Here is a 25,258-nt window from a genome sequence, read left to right as displayed (position 1 = left end):
CATCCATCTGCTCCAAATATGCTTCCAGATACAATCGTGACTTGAGAAGGAGTTTGATGCAGCTTGGTGTGATGGCAGTTTATCAAGTCTCCATTTTTATGGTCTTTGGGGTTGCTTACCCATTTTTATCCAGAACTTCCTCTTTGACAGGAAGTTTCCTGTGTGTGTGTGTGTGTGTGTGTGTGTGTGTGTGTGTGTGTGGGATGTGAACTCTCCGCTGTACTCTGAGGAGGAGGAGGTGCCACAGAGGAGTGTTTTGAGTGTAGCATTATTTGCTGTTGCAGTTAACCCTCTCATTACTGGACGACGCAGACTGCGTCCAACCACGAGCAATTATTCAGGATGTGGGCCGGCTCGGCCTTGGCTGAATGCTGGTAGACCCCCCCCCTGTTTCTGCACTCGCGGTACTTCTTAAACTTTTTTTCCTCAGACCCTTGGTTTTGCTTCAATTTCCATGATTTTATTATTCCATGTGGAGAGGATGGAGGGTGAGAGACTGATGAGGAGAGTGTGTGTGAGTTAGGTGGAGGGGAGGAGAGGGAGGGGAAGGCCAACGGTGAGATGGAGGGATGGGGTGGAGAGGTTTATGAGAGAGGGGGGTGTGAGTTGGGAGCAGGGCAGTGAAATGGTGTGGGACAGGGCGACGTAGAGGCAGTTTGTTTGTGGCCATCCCGTGGGGGATTGAGGCATCTGGCAATAGATAGATAAATAGATATTATTCCTTGTAATCTCTAATAGTTGTGCTTGCTTATGGTGTTGCAAAGAATGTTTGGCGAACATAAATTATGCGCTGATTTACAATGTTTTTTATTTCCTTTGTGTTTTCTCATAGAAATATATGTTTTATGGTAATTGTTACTGAGAAAGAGTTTTATGATGTTTCATTAGTGACATTTTGGTATACAAACATTTCCTGTTGGACAGTTTGGGTCGGTTTTACATTCCGCAAAAGGAAATTATCTTACGGTTGTGCTGCAGTGCTGGAACGGTGTTTTGGACGGCCAGAGTTGTTGCTGGATTATTTTTTTCCCTTGCCTTTATTTATGCCTCTATCTGCCTGATTTTGTATTCACTTAGTCTCAAATGGTTGTCCTGTACTTGCTTATGGTGCATATAAAATGTGTTAATTTACCATGTTTCTTTCTTTCTCGTTTCCTCATGGAAATACAGGATAACCTCAATATAACGGACTTCAATAGTTCAGAATTCGCTTTTGTCGGACTCGAGGATCTACCTGACTAAAATTGCTGTATGTCAGAAAAAGTCCGATAAAGGCAGAAGCAGTGGGGACTGCCTGACCACTTCAGCTGTGTTCACCACAAAAAGGTAAATAAAAACATGTTTATCAGTGTACGGTACAGTATTATTATATATATTATACCATTTGACCAAACCATATGTGCTCCCTACGTGTCAAGTGGGTTGGTGGAGGGTTAGTGCCCCTCCCTGTAAAACAAATAACTCAGAGTCAAATGGCCACCCCATACGGGATTATGGTGTCTGGTAATAGATAGATAGATAGATAGATTATTGTAGTGAAGTTATAACACAGTATGGTACCACAGTGGTAGTTAAAACAGTTTAACAACTGTTCATGCTATCTGGACTAATGTCTGATACAGTATATCGGAAAAAGTCCGGTTTAGCAGAGGGAAGTCTGGATGTCGCTTTTATCGGAATTTTGCATTTTTCGGAATGGTTTGGGCCCCAATTAGTCCGTTGTAGTGAGGTCTTACTGTATATGTTTCATGGTAATTTTTACTAATAAAGAGTTTTACAAAATTTCATTAGCTACATTTTGGTATATAAACATTTACTGTTGAACAATTCAGATTGGTCTTACTTACCACAAAAGGAAATTACCTTACGGTCGTGCTGCGGTGTGGGAGCGGTGTTTGGCTAAATTATATTTTCCCCTGCCTTTATTTATGCCTCTATCTGCCTGATTTTTTATTCACATAATCTCAGATAGTTGCGCTTGCATATGGTGTTGATAAAAACGTTTGGCGAATATAAATTACGTGCTAATTTATGATGTTTCTTTCTTCCATCAAGGGGCGATTTTGTTCGACGCAGCTTGCGTTGTCCAGTAACGAGCGGGTGACTTTTGCACCGCTACCCTAACTGTCGAAAGAGTTACTGGCATTGTGGAGATCCTAGCAGAGGGAGTGAAGAGCTTCCTCTTTATGGATGATGTCTCTGTCTCCTTTGCTGCATCCAGTATGTTGGTGGCAGAGTGCTGGCTGCAACTTGCAATAAATCATTCTGTTACCAGGGCACCGAAACATGGCTTTTAGATTTTCCTCATCTGAGACCATTGCAGTGCACTTCTGCCAGTTACATGAGGCCCATCCTGACCCATAAATCTGGGCCAAAGGATTGCTGGTATGGAAATGAGGTTTTTAGGCCTCATCTGTGACCCCTGTCTTATTTGGATCCCACATTTAAAGCAGATAAAGGCTTCTTGCCTGAAGGTTGTGAGCCTTTTAAAGGTTGTAGCTCATACTAGATAGGCTGCTGACAGACATACCCTGCTCCTGCTCTATCAAGCTCTAGTGTTATCCAATCCTTTCAGGATTTTGGCAAAAGCTTTGCCATTTCACTTGACATCTCAAAGACTTTTAGTTGAGTCTGGTATAAATCTTTAATTTCCAAACTGCCTTCTTATGGCTTCTATTCTTCTATCTGTGCCTTCATCTATAGCTTCCTTTCTGGTCGTTCTATAGCTGCGGTTTTAGACGGCCGCTGTTCTTCTCCTAGAGTTATCAGTAGTGGTGTTCCTCAGGGCTCTGTCCTATCACCAGCTCTCTTCCTTTTTATCATCAGTGACCTAAGCAGTACATCTAACTCTATCCACTTATATCCTGATGACTCCACCCTTCACCTTTCTGTTTGCTTCCTGCATCGTCCATCTCAGCAATTTCAACAAACAAGGGATGAGGCTATGGTACACCAAATGTTTGACTTGGCTCATATCTCTGACAGGGGTAAAAGTAAAGTTGTTTTTAATGCATCAAAAACTCAGTTCTTACATCTGTCAACCTGACAGTATTCTACAGGAGTACCCTTCATTTTTTAATAGTATCCAGCTCAATCCTGCATCATCTTTAAACATACTTGGGGTTTCATTCTCTTGGGATTTATCATGGAAAGAACGTATTACATCTCGTGTAAAATCTGCGTCCAAAAGATTAGGTGTGCTAAGCTGACTTCGTGCCTTCTTTACCCCTGCACAGTTGTTAACCTTTTACATGGGTTTTATTCGTCCCTGTCTAGAGTACAACTCTCATGTGTGGGGAGGCTCCCCACATACAGCTCTTCTCAATAGGGTGGAGTCAAAGGCTTTTCGTCTCTTTAACTCTCCTCCTCTTACTGACTCCCTTCAACCTCTTGTCTCATCGGCACACTATTGCATCTTTATATCTTTTCTATTGCTACTTCACTGGTCACTGTTCCTCTGAAGCGTCTGCATGCATTCCTCCACCTCTATGACGGTCGCATAGCACCCATCTAGTAACAAACTCTCATCCCTTTTCTGTCCAACTTTCTAATGCAAGAGTTAACAGTTACTCCCAGTCCTTCATTTATGGAACAGGTCAGCTGAGGAACTGTCTCCCTCTGTCTGTATTGCCTACTTCCTATGATCTCCACACTTTAAAATGCAGTGTGTCCATTCATCTCGAAATGATCAGATCTTGAATTTTGCTCTCTCGTATTTTGTTTTTCTCTTGTAAGGAACAACAATTGCGGGCTTGTGGCCTTTGGTTCCTTCTTCCTTGCATTAAAAAAAAAAAAAAAAAAAAAAAAAAAAGAGTTGTCATCTTTATAAAGTGTATCCTCGGGATTAAAGGACTGAATAGGGAGACCGCCTTTAATCAAGTAGCATGGAGAATTGGAGCCTTCATAAACCATACAATACCATTATGACAACATTCAAGAAAAATATATAGGAAGGAGGACAGAGTTCTACTTTGTTTTTGTTGATTTCATGAAGGTCTTTAACAGAGTGACAGTGGGAATTGGAAAGCTCGGGATGGAGAACTGACTAGTTAGGGTGGTTATGGCAATGTATGAAGGTGCTCGCACTCAGGTGAAAGTGAACGGAGGTTTGGGTGATAAATGTTCTGTGAATGGTGGTGGGCATCAAGGGTCAGTTTCAACCCCATTATTGTTCCACATGGTTCTTGAAGCTCTTATGAGACTTTAGAAGTACACTGCCATGGGAGTTGTTTTATGCTAATGACAGTGTTGATGGCAGAGAGAGATAGGGTTGAAAGATGTAGGAAATACTGGGATAGAATGGGACTTGTGTGTTAGAGAGTAAGAGCGGATAAAGCTGAGGTGATGATATTTAGGGCAGGTGGTGGTGCTGTCCAAGGAGGGCGAGTTTGTCCATATGCAATTTGCCACAAGATTGTGGGGAATAATTCCACCTTGGGCGTGTTTGTGATAAGTGGGTGCATAAGAGATACAGTATTATTAGAAGGTAGGATTCCAAAACAAAATAATGGTGATTTTGTGTGTTTGGTGTGGAGGGGAGAGTGTGGCAAGACAGAGATGTAGGAAAGGATTAAGTTTGGTGGAGTGTGTCTTCAGTGTGTGGAGGAGTTTTGTTATTTGTGGGACATGATATGCGCTGGAAGTGGGGCTACCTCGGTAGGAGGGTAATAAGTGCTTTTATGCAGCATGTGTTAGGATTTTAATGCTGTACGGTAGTGTGAATTGGTCAGTAATGGAGGTGGATATTCATAGCTCAGCGTACAGAGTTTGACATTAGAATATGTTGATAATGAAGGATAGATAATAGAGCCATAGTATTGTGTTGGAGCGACTTTAAGGAGAGAGAGCAACATTTGGAAACTCCCTGTACTGTTGTTTGCAGATGATACTGTATTGTTAAGTGAGGACAAAGGGGAACTTCAAGGCTTGGTGAATGAGGTTCTAAGAGTGTGTAAGATATGGAATCTAATGGTGAATGTAGGGAAGAGTAAAGTTATGGTCCTCGAGAGAAATGAGGGATGCACAGTGATTTTGGATGAGGAAATGGAAAGTGTGAGTGCATTTTAGTACTTGGATAGTGTGAAGAGTAAGGATTGAAGTTTGGAGGGTGAAGTGCTTGAAAATGTACAACAAGGAAGGAAGGTTGCTGATTTTTTGTAAGCAGTGATAAGAAACAGTGAAGTGGGCATGGAATGACTGGCCTGGTGGGATCAGGATTGTATATATATAGTTTAGAGGAAGGATGGGACCTGAATGTGTTAGTGATATGAGAAGAAGGGGTACATTGATGGCGGAGAGGATGGAGGGTGACAACTGAGTGGAGAGGGTGAGAGGTGTGAATGCTGAGGGTAAAGTTGTGAGAAACATTCCGTAAAAGAAATAGGTTGAGGTCATAGAGTTTGACCTAAGGAATTAGTGATTGAATAGAGAAGCAGCAGGTGGGAAGGGATTAAACTTGTAATTTCTCTTGAGTGTGTGGACCCCCTGGGGAAGGGGGGAAAGAATACTTCCCCAGTATCCCTGCTTGTCGTAAGAGGCGACTAAAAGGGGCCTTTTTGTCTCCAGTCTTTCTTTCTGTCCTGTCCTCTTCTGTTTTCTATCACTATGCTCTTCTTGATACTTGTATTTACCTAATTGTATTTACCTAATTGTGATATACAGGAAATGAGCTACGCTCGTGGGGTCCCGTCTCTGTTTCTCAATAAGTCAAATTTAGCTTTAAACGCGTTTAAGTTTTTAGACTGGACGATCTCTTTGTCCAGGTTATTCCATAGGTCTATACATCTATAAGGAAAACTATATTTCTTGATATCCTTGAAGCAGCTTGGCTTGCTCAGTTTCATGCCGTGTCCTCTTGTTACTCTCTTATCCCATAAAAACAGATCTTCTTTGTCAATTTTATCTACTCCCATCATGGTCCTGAACACTGCAATCATGTCGCCTCTCTTTCTCCTTTCTTCTGAGGAAGGCAAATCCAGCTTTTCCAGGCTCTCTCTGTACGACAGATCTGCCAGACTGGGGACCATCTTGGTTGCTGTTCTTTGTATTCTCTCAATCTTGTTTATGTCTTTCTTTTTGTGTTGGGACCACACTACTGCTGCATATTCCTACCTGGGGTGAATCATGGCCACTATCAATTTTTTCATCATCTCCTCATCCATATAATGAAAAGCTACTCTTATATTAGTCAGGAGTTTATACGTCTCTCTAACTGTCTTGTTAATGTGTTTTTCAGGTGACAAACTGTCCTGGACCAGCACACCCAAATCTTTCTCTTCTCTCGCTTTTGTGATTGGTTCATTACTCATCAAATAATTCAATGATGGCGTCTTGGTACTTTTACCCATTTCCAATATTTTACATTTCTTTCCATTGAATTTCATTTCCCACATCCGGCTCCATTCGTGTATCCTATCCAGATCTTCCTGCAGCATTTTGCAATCCTCCTCAACCTCTACCTTCCTCATGATCTTTGCATCATCAGCAAACAGACTTGCATAACTGTTCACTGCAGCCACCTTATCATTTACGTAAATCAGGAACATTACTAGCGCCAACACCAAGCCCTGTGGGACTCCACTTGTTACTTCCCTCCATCCAGACATCTTATCCTTTATTACTGTCCTCATTTGTCTGTCTCTCAAAAAGTCTCTCATCCATTCTAGGAGGTTCCCCTTCAGACCTCCTATATGCTCTAGTTTCCACATTAGTCTCTTATGGGGTACCTTGTCAAAGGCCTTCTCCAAATCTAAATACACACAATCCACCCAACCTTCTCTTTCCTGAAGCACGTCAATCGCTCTTGAGTAAAAACTCAACAAGTTGGAAACACATGACCTTCCACTTCTAAATCCAAACTGACTATCAGCCAAAATATTCATCTCTTCAGATATTTTATCCATCTATCTTTCAGAATTCCTTCACACAATTTTGTGACCATGCTGGTTAGGGACACTGGTCTATAATTCAGGGGTTCTTCTTCTGTGGAGAGGATGGAGAGCAAGAGACTGACGAGGAGAGTGGATGTGAATGAGGTGGAAGGGGGGAATGGGAGGGGGAGGCAAAGGATGAGATGGAGGGATGAAGTGGAGATGTATATGAGAGAGGGGTGTGTGAGCTGGTAGCAGGGCAATGAAATGATGGGGGACATGGCGACATGGAGGCAATTTGTTTGTGGCCACCCCGTATCAGATTAAGCATCTTTTAATAGAACAGATAGGTAAAGAGGATTGATAATGATAGTTGGGTGAGGAGGGTGAGAGGTATGAACGTCAAGGGTAACGTTGTGAGGGGCACACCAAAAATAGTCAGGATGAGGGTGTAGATGTTGCTGTTAAGGAAAGAGGCATTTCTGGGAATGGAAAGGGTGTGGTCACAGAGATGAATAATTAGCTGCCAAATGTAGTGCCAGGAAGGAGGTACAAACGGAAACTCCTAGTCTCTGAGACTTTACTGTATAACCTAAATAGTGCTGAAAGAAAGAAAAATGGTGTTTAAGGTTTCAAATGAGGTGAAGAGGGAAAACAGGGATATCATAGGTGAGCAGTGTGTGAAGAATGATAAAGGAATGATAGTGGTGGACAGTGATGATATTGAAAATGCCTCGAGAGAGCATTATAACCGGTTGCTGAATGACTGGACCAGGGTAGGTTTGGAGTCTGGAGATCCAGTGTTTGGTCCTTGGCCTTTGAATGCTGCTGCTACTGTGAGCAGGACAATAGGCAGGATGCAGGTGGGGAAAGTGGCAGGTGTGTCTGGGTTGACAACTGAAATGCTGAAGGCCTCAGTAGGTATAGGACTGGGTTGTTGACGATATTTACAATTATACTGTATATGAGTGTGTTGTCCCAGATGACTGGGTGAAGAATGTGACTGTAAGTGTGTACAAGGGGAAGGGTGCTGCCCTGGAAAGTGGAAATTATAGATTCATGAAAAATAAGTTTTTTTTTTTTTTTTTACCAAGTGGGCAGTGGACTTTGTGAAAGCTACTCAGATCCACCCAAATATATTTATACAGTATTAGCCTCACAGTAGGACGGCCTAACCCAGCCATAGATAACACAGGCTAAACTAACCTAACCTAACCAAGTTATGCTAACCTAACTAATGGTAACTTAACTAACCCATAGTAATGCAAATATAAATATATTTATGTTGATATGAGAAGGTGTTGTATTAATAAGAGTCCACCATTACGCCCGGAAAATAAACGCTCTTCGGGAAGTCAAACCCTGGTGAGCTAAAATTCCACTTATCGCCACTTATTTTACATTTATATTCTGGTCAATTTACTATTGCTTGAGCTCAGTATTTTTATGTACATATTTTATATGTATATATATATATTATTAATAGTGATTCAGGAATATACAGCAATAATTATTTATTAGTTCGTCAACAACTTTGAACTGTCGGTATAGTGAGACAGCCTCTTCCCCTATTTGTGTGTAGTTTTGAAGGTCAGCTGTATATAGGGCAAAGTGTTAGTTTCAGAGACTTTTAGTGGATAACATAAATAGTTGAGAGAATGAAGGATGACAACTTCGTGCAGAGGGTGAGAGGTGTGAATGTTGAGTGTAGACGTGCAAGAGAAAGACCAGAAAAATATTTGGGGCAAAGTCAGTGAGTGTGACCTTATGATTAAAGGACTGAATAGAGAAGCTGCTAGAGGTTGATCTGCATGGAGAGCTGGCCAGTGGTGAGCAAGACCAATACACGCAAGGTTGTTGGAGCCCTTATAAACAAAGAAAGGCAGCAGTTGAATGAGTGTCTAAAAGGACAGAAGTGATAGAGATATAGACTTGAAGAAGAAAAGGAAGCCTTGGAAGAAGATGCTTCAGAGAAGTGTGTCTTTGGAAGTGATAGAAAGATGGAAATAGGAATATAGGAGATTTGAAAAGAGAGTAAAGCAAATGGTAGATGAAGCCAGACAGTGAGAGTATGATGAGTATGGAAGAAGGATAATTGATCAGTACAAGAATGATAAAAGGGAGTACTATGAGACAGGTAAACAAGGACGAGGATACAGGGTTATGAGAGGGGTAGAGCGAAGGAAGTAGCTGAGGCATTCAGTAGGAGGTGGGTGGATGTTGGATATGTGCAAGAAGTCAGTTTTTCATATTTTATCAGTGTATGTTTCATAGGCAGGTCTGGATGAGGTAGAGAAGGATAGAATCTGGGATGACTTAATACATGTAGTAAGTGGTATGGGGGATGATGAAATTGTAGTTTTGGGAGGGGACTTAAATGGTCATGTAGGTGACGCAGCTCAAGGATATGAAGGAGTACATGGTGGATGTGCATATGGTACAAGAAATGAGGAAGGGGAATGGATACTTGAATTTGGGGAGACAGTAAACATGATTGTGTGCAACACACATTTAAAGAAAAGAGAATGTAGGTTGGTTACATACCAGTCTGGGGAGAATAGCAGCCAGATAAGAGTATTTCATGGTATGAGGGCTGATAGGAGGTTAGTCAGTGATGTTAAAGTTATAGGGAGCGAGGAGTGTGTGCAGTAACAAAACTTATTTATATATGACATGGTGCTGATGAAGAGGGTAATAAAAAAGAGGACCTATGCACCTAGGAGGAAAATACTGAAGCTGAAAAACCAAACAGTAAGGGATGCCCTGTACAGTGAGATGAGGTGAGTGGTGGCTGAACAGGGAGACAATAACATAAGTGTTAATGAACAGTACATAGCCCTCACGAACAACCTCTTGAGAGTTGCAGATTCAGTATGCAGTTGGACAAGAGGCCCACCAAGAAATAACCTTGGTGGTGGGATGAGGTTGCAGAAGCTGCAGTTAAGGAGAAAAGAAGGGTTCTCTGTACGACAGATCTGCCAGACTGGGGACCATTTTGGGTGCAGTTCTCTGTATTCTGTCAACCTTGTTTATATCTTTCTTTTTGTGTTGGGACCACACTACTGCTGCATATTCTGACCTGGGGTGAATCATGGCCACTATCAATTTTTTCATCATCTCCCCATCCATATAATGAAAAGCTACTCTTATATTAGTCAGGAGTTTATACGTCTCTCTAACTGCCATGTTAATGTGTTTTTCAGGTGACAAACTGTCCTGGACCAGCACACCCAAATCTTTCTCTTCTCTCGCTTTTGTGATTGGTTCATTACCCATCAAATAATTCAATGATGGCCTCTTGGTACTTTTACCCATTTCCAATATTTTACATTTCTTTGCATTAAATTTCATTTCCCACATCCGGCTCCATTCGTGTATCCTATCCAGATCCTCCTGCAGCATTTTGCAATCCTCCTCAACCTCTACCTTCCTCATGATCTTTGCATCATCAGCAAACAGACTTGCATAACTGTTCACTCCAGCTACCTTATCATTTACGTAAATCAGGAACATTACTAGCGCCAACACCGAGCCCTGGGACTCCACTTGTTACTTCCCTCCATCCAGACATCTTATCCTTTATTACTGTCCTCATTTGTCTGTCTCTCAAAAAGTCTTTCATCCATTCCAGGAGGTTCTCCTTCAACCCTCCTATATGCTTTAGTTTCCACATTAGTCTCTTATGGGGTACCTTGTCAAAGGCCTTCTCCAAATCTAAATACACACAATCCACCCAACCATCTCTCTCCTGAAGCACGTCAATCAGTTTTGAGTAAAAGCTCAAGAAGTTGGAAATACATGACCTTCCACTTCTAAATCCAAACTGACTATGAGCCAAAATATTCATGTCTTCCAGATATTTTATCCATCTTTCTTTCAGAATTCTTTCGCACAATTTTGCGACCATGCTGATTAGGGACACTGGTCTATAATTTAGGGGTTCTTCCCTGTTTCCTCCGTTATAAATTGGTACCACATGTCCCCTCTTCCATTCTTGAGGCACTTTTGCCACCTCCAGAGAACACACAATTCAACTGTGAATCTTATCCCCCAGTTGCTCTCTGAATTCCTTCAGTACCCAATTAGAGATTCCATCAGGTCTTGGGGCTTTCCTTACATCTTGAGTTTCCAGTAATTTATACACTTCCTATACTTCCACTCTTATGTCTTTTATCACTACATTTGTAGCACTCCCTCCCCTTCCACAAACTCCTTTTCACTAGTGAAAACTGATTGGAAACATTTGTTCATTATTTCTGCTTGCATTGCCGCATCTTTATAGATCTCTCCTTCTACTTTCAGTTTGGTAATTCCTACCACCAGCAGTATGTTGCTGTCGATAGCAAATCAACGTGGAGCGGTCGACTTCAGCAAACTTGGGAGTAAACATCACTTTCCTCTTCACGTTGCGTTTGCTTCTCGACGAGAAGTCAGCCGTGTACTGCATGAGTTTGTCTCGGGATCTCTTAATATCAAACAAAGTAGATCGGGCCAGGCTGAACTCGCAGAGGATGCGGGAAGAAGACCACCCTGCATCTACTTTCTCCAATATCTCGTGCTTTTTCTCCAGAGTCAACACCATTCTCTTCCTCTTCTCAGGCGGCGGGGCCATCATCACACACACGAAGGAGAGGTACGAGAGCAGCAGGAGTGCCTGCAGCAGGTAAGGCATCACCACAAAAGCGAGCACGTGGGCAGGATGACGACGAGTGTGCACTTGCGACGAGAGACAGGCGGAAATTGGGGAGGATGCAGGTTCGCTGTAGCGGATGTCGGAGGAATGACGCGCCACAACAAAGCTGTCCCGCGCCCTGCGTGCCAAGTTCAAATAACGGGCGGGAATTTTTTTTTTTTTTTTTTTTTTTTTTTTTTTTTAAAGAATATTGGATCCCGGGACGATCATGTCCGGTTAGTGGGGATGTTCGGATATTGGGCGTTCGGATATTAGAGGGATTATTTATTAACATTAGGGATAGGGTTGTCAGAGGTAGACAGAATAAGACCTTGGACGAGGTCATTGAGTGTGACCTTGGGGTTAAGGATCTGAATAGGGAAGTTGCCTGAGATGAGCAGCATGGAAAGCTGCCATTAGGTGACCAAGGCTGACACATGCAAGCATGGTGGAGCCTTTAAAAACTAAACGAAAATGAAACTTTGCCTTTTTGTAATGACAGTTTACCAAAAGTGATTCATTCAAAATATGCATGATACTGGGTAGCAATTTTTTACGTGTTGATCAGGTTAGAATTTTTTGCATGGTTGGTATTGGAGTCTTTCAAGGTTAGGTTTAGTGGCAGTCGTTGGTGGTTAAAATTATGGTGGGTATTTGGGAACAAAACCTCTCTGTTAGGTTAGGATGCACTGGTGCGTCCAGTCGGCGATATTGTGTGTAAACGCACTGCCTTGGGGCATTTTTAATAACCTGTCTTAATATACAGTAGTTATCTTTATAGTATTGGGCTTCCAGAACCTACCTCCCTATTTTACCTGTAAATATATGTAATGTTTTAGGACGAACTTGATTCAGCACGATGTTCTGCGTGACCTACCTAGTGTTGTATGTGGTCTGTACTATTTTGTTACTGATTTGCTGAAGCCATGTCTGATAAGGGAAAGAGTTGGATGATGATGGTGGTTTTAATGTAGTATATTATGCTTTTTGTAATTTTGTTATTGCCTGTGGACTGGGCTGGCTGTAAGGGGTGATGGGGAGGCCAGGTTTAATAAAACAAACTTTATTGAAGGTTATTTAAAGTTTGACATCATTATCATCATCATCATCCAGATCTTTTTTCCCACCTAAAAATAATAATAATAATAATAATAATAATAATATGGGCGGCACCCCCCTTCATGGGCAACCCTTTAGACTCCTTTCAGACCTGAGTACAGTATTGTACTGTACAGGGAAAATATCTAAGACATATGACCTAATAAAGTGAACCAAGATTATGGCTTTACTAAATCAACAAGGATATGATTTAACTAAACCAACAAGAATATGGCTGCTCACCTTAACTCAAGAGGACAACAAGCTTGATGGACTTAAGAAGGGGATCCAAGGCAGGGTGAGGCACCTAGTGTGCACCTCCTGCAGCACCCGACCCACCACCTTCCTCGCCACTCTCGTCACCACCACTTTCGACATTTTCACTAGCTAATGCACCCACTTTGTTCATAAACCCTTCAAAGTCTTTCTGACACCTCAGACATTGCATCATCCTCTTGATCTTCCCCAGGATATGGCTCTGTTGAAGTTGAAGGGAGTGATTCCTCACTTTCTTGAGGCTGCAGGAAATGTGTGATGAAGGTTTGCTTCCGTCTGTTAACCTGGTTGTGCCTGTCTGTGTAGTAGCAGAAGGTTTTGTCCAGTGAAGTCATCACTTCCACCAATCGCAACTGACAGTGTTCGATGTCCTTCAATTCTTCCTTGAACTTATCTAGGGCACACACTACCCAGCCGATCTCCATCATCGACAAGTCTCCATTCTCCATCACTGGTGGTGCTGGCTGTTCTGCCGCGGTCTCCTGCTCTCAGCCCTCTTGCTCTCAGCTCCGGATTTGAGCCACTCTTCCCTGCTGTCTCGCGTATTATGAGTTTAGTTCACATGCTATTAAAAATACATTACAATTCGATAAAAAATAGGTCCTCGCGTACAATGAGATTCACTTACTGTGAGCTCGGGTACTATGCATACCTACTGTAGTCAATTACGATTACGATTACACAAAAGTCTGTAATCGATTACAATCGATTACGATTACAGATTACGATTACCCCACGTCTGCTAAATATGTCAGATTGACCCCCTGGGGGTAGGGTTTTTTTTTCAAGAATACTCCCCCAGTAAACCTGCTTGTCGTAAAAGGCGACTAAAAGAGTTGGCGGAGGGTTAGTGCCCCTCCCCGGAAAACAACTAACTAAAAAGACAAACAATAAGCATTGGACAAGGACTGACCAAAAGATGACGACCAAGGACCGGACAAAGGACATGGTTATCGGAACTTGGAATGTAAGGGGAGCGAATGATGAGGTGAAAGAGAGAGATTGTTCAGGTGCTTGAGGGTGCGAAAGTTGATGTATGCGGAATAACTGAAACGAAATGGAGAGGTGAGAGTGTGAGAGAATGGGAGTATGGATGGGGTATATGTGCAGGAGTAGGTGAGAATGAGAGGGCAAAAGAAGGAGTATGTATAGTTGTGAGTAAAAAATGGAAGAAGAGCATAAGAGAGTATGGATCAGTTGGGTCAAGGATTGTGTGGGTAAGATTGAAAGTTGGAATACAAATGTGGGTGATAGTGTGTGTGTATGCGCCAACGCAAGATCATTCAAGCAGAGTGAGAGAAGAATTCTGGACAAATGTGGAAGTGTGCATGGAAAAGTTTGGAAGGAATGAGAGAGTGTTTTTGATCAGAGATATGAATGGTAAAGTAGGGAATGTGAAGATGGATGGAATAGTTGGTGAGTGGGATGTGCCTGCTGAGATAAATGAGAATGGCAGTGCTGGACATTTGTGGAGGGGGTTGGTGATAGCCAATACCCTCTTCAGGCACAAGATGATTCACAGGTATACATGGCGAGTGATGAGAAGGGTGGGTGGTGAACTGAATGAAAGGAAGGCAATGATTGATTATGTGTGTGTGGATGAAAGGATGCAAAAATGTGTAATGGATGCAAGAGCTTATAGAGGTTGGGTGAGTGGACTTTCTGACCATTACTTGGTGGTGGCCAGAATCAAGGACCAATTAGGATGGAGAAATAGAAGAAGGGAGAGACGGGAAGAAAGAGTATTTGGAAGGAGAGTGGAAAGGTTACAAGAGGGTAAGAAAAAGGCAGAGTATAAGAGAGAAGTGGAGGAACGATTGGGCAAATATGAATTAGAGCAGATGGGGGACGTGGAAAGTGTGTGCAGGATATTTACAGAAGAAATATGTGCAGCATGTGATGTGGTGTGTGGGATGAAGAGAAGATGGAGGGGTGTGCAAGGAACAGCGTGGTGGAATGAAGAGGTAAGACAGGCTGTGGCACAAAAGCAGAAAGGATACAATGAATGGATGAGAAATAGGGGCTTGGAAGAAGTTGAGAGGTGGAAGAGAGAGTTATATGTAGAAAGAAAGAGAGAGGTGAAAAGATTAGTAAGCGATAGTAAGAAGAGAGTGGATGAAGAATTTGGAAGGAATTTGAGTGTAAAGTGGAGGGACTGTAAGAAAATGTTCTGGAAGGAGATGAAGAGAGTAAGACAGGGTAGCATTCAAGTTAGCAGGGGAGTAAAAGATAAATAATGGTAGCTTACTAGTGGAGAAGGGAGAAAAAGTGAGCAGATGGAATGAACATTTTAAGCAATCGTTGAACATAGAAGATGGAAGTAAGGTGAGTATAAGCGGCTGGGGAATGGCTGGGAGAAGGAAGGAGGTGAGAAGACAAGAAGAAATCAGTAGGATAGAAGTTGTGGAAGCAATGAAGAAAGTCAAACTGGGGAAAGCCCCAGGAATTGGTGGAGTGTGTGGTGGTATGCTGAAGCATGGGGGAGAGATAGTAGTAGAATGGATGTGGAAGATGTGCAGATTGGATTGGAAGTCAGGTATAATTATTCCCTTGTACAAAGGGAATGGGGAAAAATAAGTGTGTGGTAATCATAGGGGCATTTGTCTTCTTAGTGTAATAGGAAAAGTGTATGGTAGGATACTTATTGACAGAGTTAAAGAAATAACAGCGGAATTAGTTGGAGAAGAACAGGGTGGTTTTAGGAAGGGAAGAGGTTGTGTAGATCAGATATTCATTCTTAGATCTTTAGTGGAAAAGTTTCTGGAGAAGGGAAAGAAGATGTATGCGGCTTTCATGGATTTGGAGGCCGAGGATGAGATGGAGGGATGGGGTGGAGAGGTATATGAGAGAGGGTGGTGTGAGTTGGGAGCAGGGCAGTGAAATGGTGGGGGACAAGGCGACGTGGAGATGATTTTTTTGTGGCCACCCTGTGCAGGATTGAGGCATCTGGCAATAGATAGATAGATAGATAGTTTCTGAACATGGATTGACTGCAGAGCTAATATATAACGCCGATGAAACTGGGCTAATGCGGCGTTGCTTACCAATATCAACTCTTGCATGTGGCCATGAGAAAGTAGCAGTTGGATTCAAACAAAATAAGGATAGAGTGACTGTGCTTGTCTGTGCAAATGCGGCGCATACACACAAACTCAAGCTGCTGGTTATTGGCAAGTACGGCAAGCCACGGTGTTTTAAAGGGTTGTCTTATTTTGCCAGTTTATTACAAAGCACAGAATAATGCCTGGATGGACTGTGAAATTTTTCTTTGGTGGTTTCACCACGTCTTTGTTCCAAGTGTTAAGAATCATCTTAAGAAAATTGGTAAGCCAGAGGACAGTAAAGTGGTGCTTGTGCTTGATAACTGCCGAGCGCTTCCCCCAGCTGATCAGATCATAAATGGTAACAGTTTTGCATTGTTCATGCCACTCAGTATTACCAGCCTTGTTTAACCCATGGACCAGGGTGTCATTCAAGACATCAAGATGTTGTACACGTGGGACTTTATGCGTAAAGTCCTAAATGCTGATGGGAAAATTGGCGAGTTTCGAAAGGAGTTCAACTTAAGAGAAGCCATTCACACTCTGGCAATCGCATGGAAAAATGTGAGGAAACAAACCGTCAGTAGGTGTTGGCACAAGATATGGCATAGGGTTATGACTGAATCTGAAAGCTCTGATGACGACGAACAATTTGAGGGCTTCCCGTCCGAAAAAACATCGAGTGAGGATCTTCAGGAGGAGGTATGCGACTTGGCAGGCCACATTGTTCCCCAGTAAGAAGTTCGGGAGTGGATGAAAGTTGATGAAAATATTCCTGTCGCCCATAATTTCAGTACCGAGCAAATAATAGATGTAGTGATGAACAGAGGAAAAGAAAACACCAAGGATCAAGAAAGTGACGAGGAAGAGCCTGAAGAGACTAAAATTTCGTGGAGTGATGGAATAAATGCAATGAACACCGTCATCAAGTTTGCCGAGACGAAGCCATTTTTTTCCTCACAATCCATAATGTTTCTACACCAACTCAATAACCAGATGATTACTGAGAGGTGCAAGAAAATTAAACAAAGTGACATTAGAATGATGTTCCAGAAAGCTGCCCAGCAGTCATCAAAACTGCCGCAGCAGCCAGAACCAGTGCCATCCACATCAGCTGTGGATGTGGAGGATGACTGTCCAGCTGTCCTTCGACTCTAACAATGTTCGTAAGGATGAGTGAGTACTTGCACAATATTTTATCAGTAGGCTGCGGAGTTGCATTATATATTAACTTTATTCATACAAGGTTTCTTGCTCAGAAAAGCTTAGTAGACTAACACATTGTTTCCCTAGTCACTTTTTCCCGCCAGCTTAAGTTACTGAAGTCACTTGCCAACAAATATATCATTCATCTTATCGTATTGGTTTTGTAGTTCTGCTAGCATATGACTGTACTTGAAAATTCTCAGTAAGAGGTGGGATATCAACTGCAAATTGGAATGCTGAATTAAAGTTTTCATTGAATGGGCTTCTTAGGAATGAGGGTGGGTGCAGGGAGACGGACAACAGTCACTCAGAAAAAACATGCGTAACCTGCTCCTGATGACATTCGAACGTGTGTTCCAGCCAGCTGAGGTCCTTCCATATTACGGTACTCCTGACAACATTCAGACAACGTGTGTTCCAGCCAGCTGAGGTCCTTCCATATTACGGTACTCCCGACAACATTCAGACAACATGTGTTCCAGGCAGCTGAGGTCCTTCCATATTACGGTACTCCTGACAACATTCAGACAACGTGTGTTCCAGCCAGCAGAGGTCCTTCCGTATTACGGTACTCCTGACAACATTCAGACAACGTGTGTTCCAGCCAGCAGGGATGCTTAAGAAATAAATGTTTATGAGCCATTAGCACAGAATAACATTTATTCGCCCGGCAACAATCGGATTGTGATGCTCCACAAATACTTAGGGGTCTTTTTTCAACAGTAGGCTCACCTTCTCCACGCACGTCAGGTATTTTCAAGAGCGAGCCACCACATGCATTTCTGCGCTGCGTTATCTATCTAAATGCAGCCTAGGGGCTTCCTACACAGCCTTGTGCACCTTTTACACACATGCAATCTGCTCGCTGGTCGATTACAGTGCGATCCGTCTCACCAGTCTTACCCCATCTTTTGCTCGTTCTCTGGAGGTGCTTCAGAATGTAGCTTTGCAGGTTATGCTGGGCACTCCCCGCTGGACACGCCTAGTTAACTTGCGTGGGGAGAGTGGATTTCCCTTCCTTGCTCATCGTGTGGCATTGCGGGCGACGGCAGTCACTCTATAACTGGTGCAACGCCGGCCCTTCTTGCCAGTCTCTGTCCTCTTACAGCGGCTAACAGGTCGGCCCGTTGACCCACTGCCCCACCACGATTGTGCTAGGGCCACCACCGCTACTGTACACGACTTGGGTGTTGCACCGGAGGTTTGTCGTAAACCTGACCTGACTTGTCCGGGGTTCTCTCCTCCATCTCCCTGGACATCTCTCCCTTATACCGTTTTATTTCCCACGGAGACACCACCTCGCCACTCCTTTCCGACCGTCCTTCGGCAGGAGGGACTCAGTAGGATTGCTGCCTTGGACTCCACAGCATCGGCAGCAAATTACACCGACAGGTCAGTTGGCTCTGATTGTTCTGCAGGGGTGGTGTTTGCCTGTGGGAACCTTATGGAATCCTGGCGTATCTCCTCGGGGTCTCTGCTTTCCAGGCAGAGCTGGTGGTGCTACTCTGTGTGCTGCGCCATGCCCATCGCAACTGTCTCTGGCGTATGTTTATACATACGGACTCCCTCTCCTCCCTTCAGCACTTGCAATAATTTTCCATCACAGAGCACACGGCTTTACTGACCGAAATTTACACCGTGTCTTCCCTCATACAGCAGCAGAGTGGCTCAGTGACTTTTCATTGGGTCCCCGGGCATGTCGGTCTCGCGGGGAGTGAGCTTGCAGACTCAGCAGAAGGAGCTAGCTTGTTCCCAGTGGTGACTTTTCAGCTTCCCCCTAGTGTCTCAGTTGTTCTCTCTGGGGTGGCCAACATTATTGGCAGGCGCACCAGGGAGGATCATCAACTATGTATCGCCAAGGGCTCTCGATCGGCTGCCTGGTATGCTGCGGTTGTGGCCTACACTCATCTTCTGATTCCACTGGGCATGCCTAATTATCTCCTTGTGAGACTCCTACGATTGCGTATGGGGTTCCTGTGCTATAGGCAGATTGCTGGCTTGGAGCCTGACCCATGTCCCCACTGCCTGTCACGATCTGCTGAGCCTGTCTGCCAGTACATTCTAGATTGCCTGGTCACTGCTCTGCTCAGTGCTCAACCTTGGGAGTTTTGCTCGATCCGGCAACGACATTGCAGATACGGACAGGGTTGTGGGCGGCACACCTTTCCCTGTCCTCTTACAAACGGTCAGGGATTACCCTCCTCCTTGTTAACTGATACACCACCACTGACATTGTCTTAGATTCTTTTGTGTGTGTGTGTGTGTGTGTGTGTGGTTACATTACCATGAGTGTCTCTGACAGGCTCTTCGTTTGCCCGTGGCCCACCTTGTGCGGCAAATATTACACAGCAACAACTACATGCTTGACACTTTTCTGAGGAACCAGATATTTTCTCTACCCAGGGAATATGCTGGAATATTCTCAACCCCACATCCTGCAGGTGGTCATCAGGGTGGCTGTGCCATCTTCCGCTGTGCTGATTTGCCTTTCATATTTTCCCTGCAGTCTTCTCTCCAGGCAGTGGCAGTTCAGCTGCACCTAGGCATTAGGTGCATAGTGTGTAATACCTGTCACCTTCCAAATACTGTTGCCATTTGAGAGAACCTTGGTGGATTGATTCACCAGCTGCCATGGCAGTTCATTCTCCTTGAGGATTTGAACGGAAGCCATCCATTGTGGGGAAACATGTTATCCAATCCACGACGTTATTTGCTGGTGTCAGTGATGGAGGATTGAGACCTCTTTGTCCTCAGTACAGGGGATCCTACACATATAGGAGTTCACAGTGGTACCGTTTTAGCTATTGACTTCATTCTGTCATCACCGGACTGTGCACTAGATTTTATGTGGATTGTCTTTGATGTCCATGGCAGTGACCACTACCCAGTTTTACTACACGCAGCTGGCAGTTCATCCACACCACAGGTTCCCTGTTGGTGTCTGGACTGGACTGACTGGGACCTTTTTCAAGACCCAAGTGTTCCTCAGTCTTGGGGGTGGAGTTTCATAGTGTTGATGAAGCTGTACTGCGTTTCACCTGTACTCTTTACCAGGCAGGTGTGAGGGCAGTTCCCAGAACAAGTGGCTGCTCTCCTGATAGGCCTGTGCCATAGTGCAATAGTAAGTGTGCAGCAGTTTGCAGAGCCTACAGAGCTGGATACTCAAGTTTCCCTGCACACGGAGTGAGTTTTTAAAGGTGCAGTTCCACCAAGTCCTTGCAAAATACAGGTGGACCATAAAGAATGCACAGTGTAGCCCCTGGGCAACCTGTGCTTCGTCCATTAACTCCTCCACTCCTCCATGCCAGGTTTGGAAGGTACAAGGGAAATGTTCATCAAACCCACCAGTGGCCAGGATCAGTAGAGGTATTGTGTCAGAATCTCAGGTGGTTGCTACTGCTTTTGCTGAACAATTTATACTGTTTCCAGGAGAGAGCCTTCAGCGCCATATTTTGGTGATTGCTGTAGGAGAGGTTGGGGCTGTGTTTTCAGTCATCGGGGAAGGGGAGGCTGACAACACCTTATTCAATGAGAGAGAACTGCCTGTACTTGCTGCATGGACACAGCTCCAGGACACGATGATATTCCACATGCTGTAATTCGCCATCTAGGGGAGGAGTCCTTGGCCTTGTTCAACTGGAGGGGATGATGCCAACTGGCTGGCACCTGGCAATAATCCTGATCCTTAAGCCAGGGAAGGACCAGTCCATTGTGTCCAGTTTCTGCACACCCTCTTTGACATTGTACATTTGCAAACTGTTTTTAGAAAATGGTGGGTTTGTATCTAAATCCCTGTGGGTTCAGGCAGATGTGATCCACTATGGAGAACCATAGATCCACCATGGACAATGTTATTTACCTTGAGCCATCCATCTGCTCCAAATATGCTTCCAGATACAATCGTGACTTGAGAAGGAGTTTGATGCAGCTTGGTGTGATGGCAGTTTATCAAGTCTCCATTTTTATGGTCTTTGGGGTTGCTTACCCATTTTTATTCAGAACTTCCTCTTTGACAGGAAGTTTCCTGTGTGTGTATGTGTGTGTGTGTGTGTGTGTGTGTGTGTGTGTGTGTGTGTGTGTGTGTGGGATGTGAACTCTCCGCTGTACTCTGAGGAGGAGGAGGTGCCACAGAGGAGTGTTTTGAGTGTAGCATTATTTGCTGTTGCAGTTAACCCTCTCATTACTGGACGACGCAGACTGCGTCCAACCACGAGCAATTATTCAGGATGTGGGCCGGCTCGGCCTTGGCTGAATGCTGGTAGAACCCTCCCCCCGTTTCTGCACTCGCGGTACTTCTTAAACTTTTTTTCCTCAGACCCTTGGTTTTGCTTCAATTTCCATGATTTTATTATTCCATGTGGAGAGGATGGAGGGTGAGAGACTGATGAGGAGAGTGTGTGTGAGTTAGGTGGAGGGGAGGAGAGGGAGGGGAAGGCCAACGGTGAGATGGAGGGATGGGGTGGAGAGGTTTATGAGAGAGAGGGGTGTGAGTTTGGAGCAGGGCAGTGAAATGGTGTGGGACAGGGCGACGTAGAGGCAGTTTGTTTGTGGCCATCCCGTGGGGGATTGAGGCATCTGGCAATAGATAGATAAATAGATATTATTCCTTGTAATCTCTAATAGTTGTGCTTGCTTATGGTGTTGCAAAGAATGTTTGGCGAACATAAATTATGCGCTGATTTACAATGTTTTTTATTTCCTTTGTGTTTTCTCATAGAAATATATGTTTTATGGTAATTGTTACTGAGAAAGAGTTTTATGATGTTTGATTAGTGACATTTTGGTATACAAACATTTCCTGTTGGACAGTTTGGGTCGGTTTTACGTTCCGCAAAAGGAAATTATCTTACGGTTGTGCTGCAGTGCTGGAACGGTGTTTTGGACGGCCAGAGTTGTTGCTGAATTATTTTTTTCCCTTGCCTTTATTTATGCCTCTATCTGCCTGATTTTGTATTCACTTAGTCTCAAATGGTTGTACTGTACTTGCTTATGGTGAATATAAAATGTGTTAATTTACCATGTTTCTTTCTTTCTCGTTTCCTCATAGAAATACAGGATAACCTCAATATAACGGACTTCAATAGTTCAGTATTCGCTTTTGTCGGACTCGAGGATCTACCTGACTAAATTGCTGTATATCAGAAAAAGTCCGATAAAGGCAGAAGCAGTGTGGACTGCCTGACCACTTCAGCTGTGTTCACCACAATAAGGTAAATAAAAAACATGTTTATCAGTGTACGGTACAGTATTATTATATATATTATACCATTTGACCAAACCATACGTGCTCCCTACGTGTCAAGTGGGTTGGTGGAGGGTTAGTGCCCCTCCCTGTAAAACAAATAACTCAGAGTCAAATGGCCACCCCATACGGGATTATGGTGTCTGGTAATAGATAGATAGATAGATAGATTATTGTAGTGAAGTTATAACACAGTATGGTACCACAGTGGTAGTTAAAACAGTTTAACAACTGTTCATGCTATCTGGACTAATGTCTGATACAGTATATCGGAAAAAGTCCGGTTTAGCATTAGCAGAGGGAAGTCCGGATGTCGCTTTTATCGGAATTTTGCATTTTTCGGAATGGTTTGGGCCCCAATTAGTCCGTTGTAGTGAGGTCTTACTGTATATGTTTCATGGTAATTTTTACTAATAAAGAGTTTTACAAAATTTCATTAGCTACATTTTGGTATATAAACATTTACTGTTGAACAATTCGGATTGGTCTTACTTACCACAAAAGGAAATTACCTTACGGTCGTGCTGCGGTGTGGGAGCGGTGTTTGGCTAAATTATATTTTCCCCTGCCTTTATTTATGCCTCTATCTGCCTGATTTTTTATTCACATAATCTCAGATAGTTGCGCTTGCATATGGTGTTGATAAAAACGTTTGGCGAATATAAATTATGTGCTAATTTATGATGTTTCTTTCTTCCATCAAGGGGCGATTTTGTTCGACGCAGCTTGCGTTGTCCAGTAACGAGCGGGTGACTTTTGCACCGCTACCCTAACTGTCGAAAGAGTTACTGGCATTGTGGAGATCCTAGCAGAGGGAGTGAAGAGCTTCCTCTTTATGGATGATGTCTCTGTCTCCTTTGCTGCATCCAGTATGTTGGTGGCAGAGTGCTGGCTGCAACTTGCAATAAATCATTCTGTTACCAGGGCACCGAAACATGGCTTTTAGATTTTCCTCATCTGAGACCATTGCAGTGCACTTCTGCCAGTTACATGGGGCCCATCCTGACCCATAAATCTGGGCCAAAGGATTGCTGGTATGGAAATGAGGTTTTTAGGCCTCATCTGTGACCCCTGTCTTATTTGGATCCCACATTTAAAGCAGATAAAGGCTTCTTGCCTGAAGGTTGTGAGCCTTTTAAAGGTTGTAGCTCATACTAGATAGGCTGCTGACAGACATACCCTGCTCCTGCTCTATCAAGCTCTAGTGTTATCCAATCCTTTCAGGATTTTGGCAAAAAGCTTTGCCATTTCACTTGACATCTCAAAGACAAGACTTTTAGTTGAGTCTGGTATAAATCTTTAATTTCCAAACTGCCTTCTTATGGCTTCTATTCTTCTATCTGTGCCTTCATCTATAGCTTCCTTTCTGGTCGTTTTATAGCTGCGGTTTTAGACGGCCGCTGTTCTTCTCCTAGAGTTATCAGTAGTGGTGTTCCTCAGGGCTTTGTCCTATCACCAGCTCTCTTCCTTTTTATCATCAGTGACCTAAGCAGTACATCTAACTCTATCCACTTATACCCTGATGACTCCACCCTTCACCTTTCTGTTCGCTTCCTGCATCGTCCATCTCAGCAATTTCAACAAACAAGGGATGAGGCTATGGTATGGTTTCCGTCAGGGACACTCCACTGGCGATCTTCTCACCTACCTTTCAGACTCCTGGTCATCCTCCTTTCGGGACTTTGGCGAAAGCTTTGCCATTGCGATTGACATCTCAAAGGCTTTCGATCGAGTCTGGCATAAATCTTTAATTTCCAAACTGCCCTCCTACGGTTTCTATCCTTCTATCTGTGCCTTCATCGCTAGCTTCCTTTCTGGTCGTTCTATAGCTGCTGTTGTAGACGGCCATCATTCTTCTCCTAGATCTATCAACAGTGGTTTTCCTCAGGGCTCTGTCCTATCACCAACTCTCTTCCTTTTATTCATCAATGATCTTCTAAGCTGTACATCTAACCCTATCCACTCATACGCTGATGACTCCACCCTTCACCTTTCCATTCGGTTCCCGCAACGCCCATCTCAGCAGTTACTTCAACAAACAAGGGATGAGGCTATGGCACACCTAATTTCTGACTTGGCTCGTATCGCTGACTGGGGTAAAAATAATATGGTTGTCTTTAATGCATCTAAGACTCAGTTTTTACACCTATCAACCTGACAAAATCTTCCACAGGTATACCCATTAATGTTTAATAATATTCAGCTTAATCCTGCATCATCCTTGAACATGCTTGGGGTTTCATTTACTCAGGACTTATCTTGGAAAGATCATATTACATCTCTTGTAAAATCTGCTTCCAAGAGATTGAGTGTGCTAAGCCGACTCCGCTCTTTCTTTACCCCTGCACAATTGTTGACTCTATACAGAGGTTTTATCCGCCCCTGTGTGGAGTACAACTCTAATGTGTGGGGAGGCTCCCCACATACAGCTCTTCTCAATAGGGGGGAGTCAAAGGCTTTTCGTCTCATTAACTCTCCTCCTCTTACTGACTCCCTTCAACCTCTGTCTCTTCGCCGCACTGTTGCATCTTTACCTCTTTTCTATCGCTACTTTAATGGTCACTGCTCCTGTGAACTGTCTGCTTGCATTCCTCCACCTCTACGACTAGCACGTAGCACCCGTCTAGCAGCAAACTCTCATTGCTTTTCTGTCCAACTCTCTAATGCAAGAGTTAACCGTTACTCCCAATCTTTCATTTATGCAACAGGTCAGCTCTGGAACTGTCTCCCTCTGTCTGTATTTCCTGCTGCCTATGATCTCCAGTCTTTCAAACGCAGTGTGTCCAGGCATCTCAAAATGATCGGATCTTGAATTTGCCTCTCTGTTGTATTTTGTTTCTCTCTTGGAGGGAAC

The sequence above is a fragment of the Coenobita brevimanus genome, chromosome 12 (genome assembly GCF_032717465.1).
Source record: "Coenobita brevimanus isolate Jiangsu-jjx chromosome 12, ASM3271746v2, whole genome shotgun sequence".
Lineage (NCBI taxonomy): Eukaryota > Metazoa > Arthropoda > Malacostraca > Decapoda > Coenobitidae > Coenobita > Coenobita brevimanus.
Note: the sequence above shows the minus strand (reverse complement) of the source record.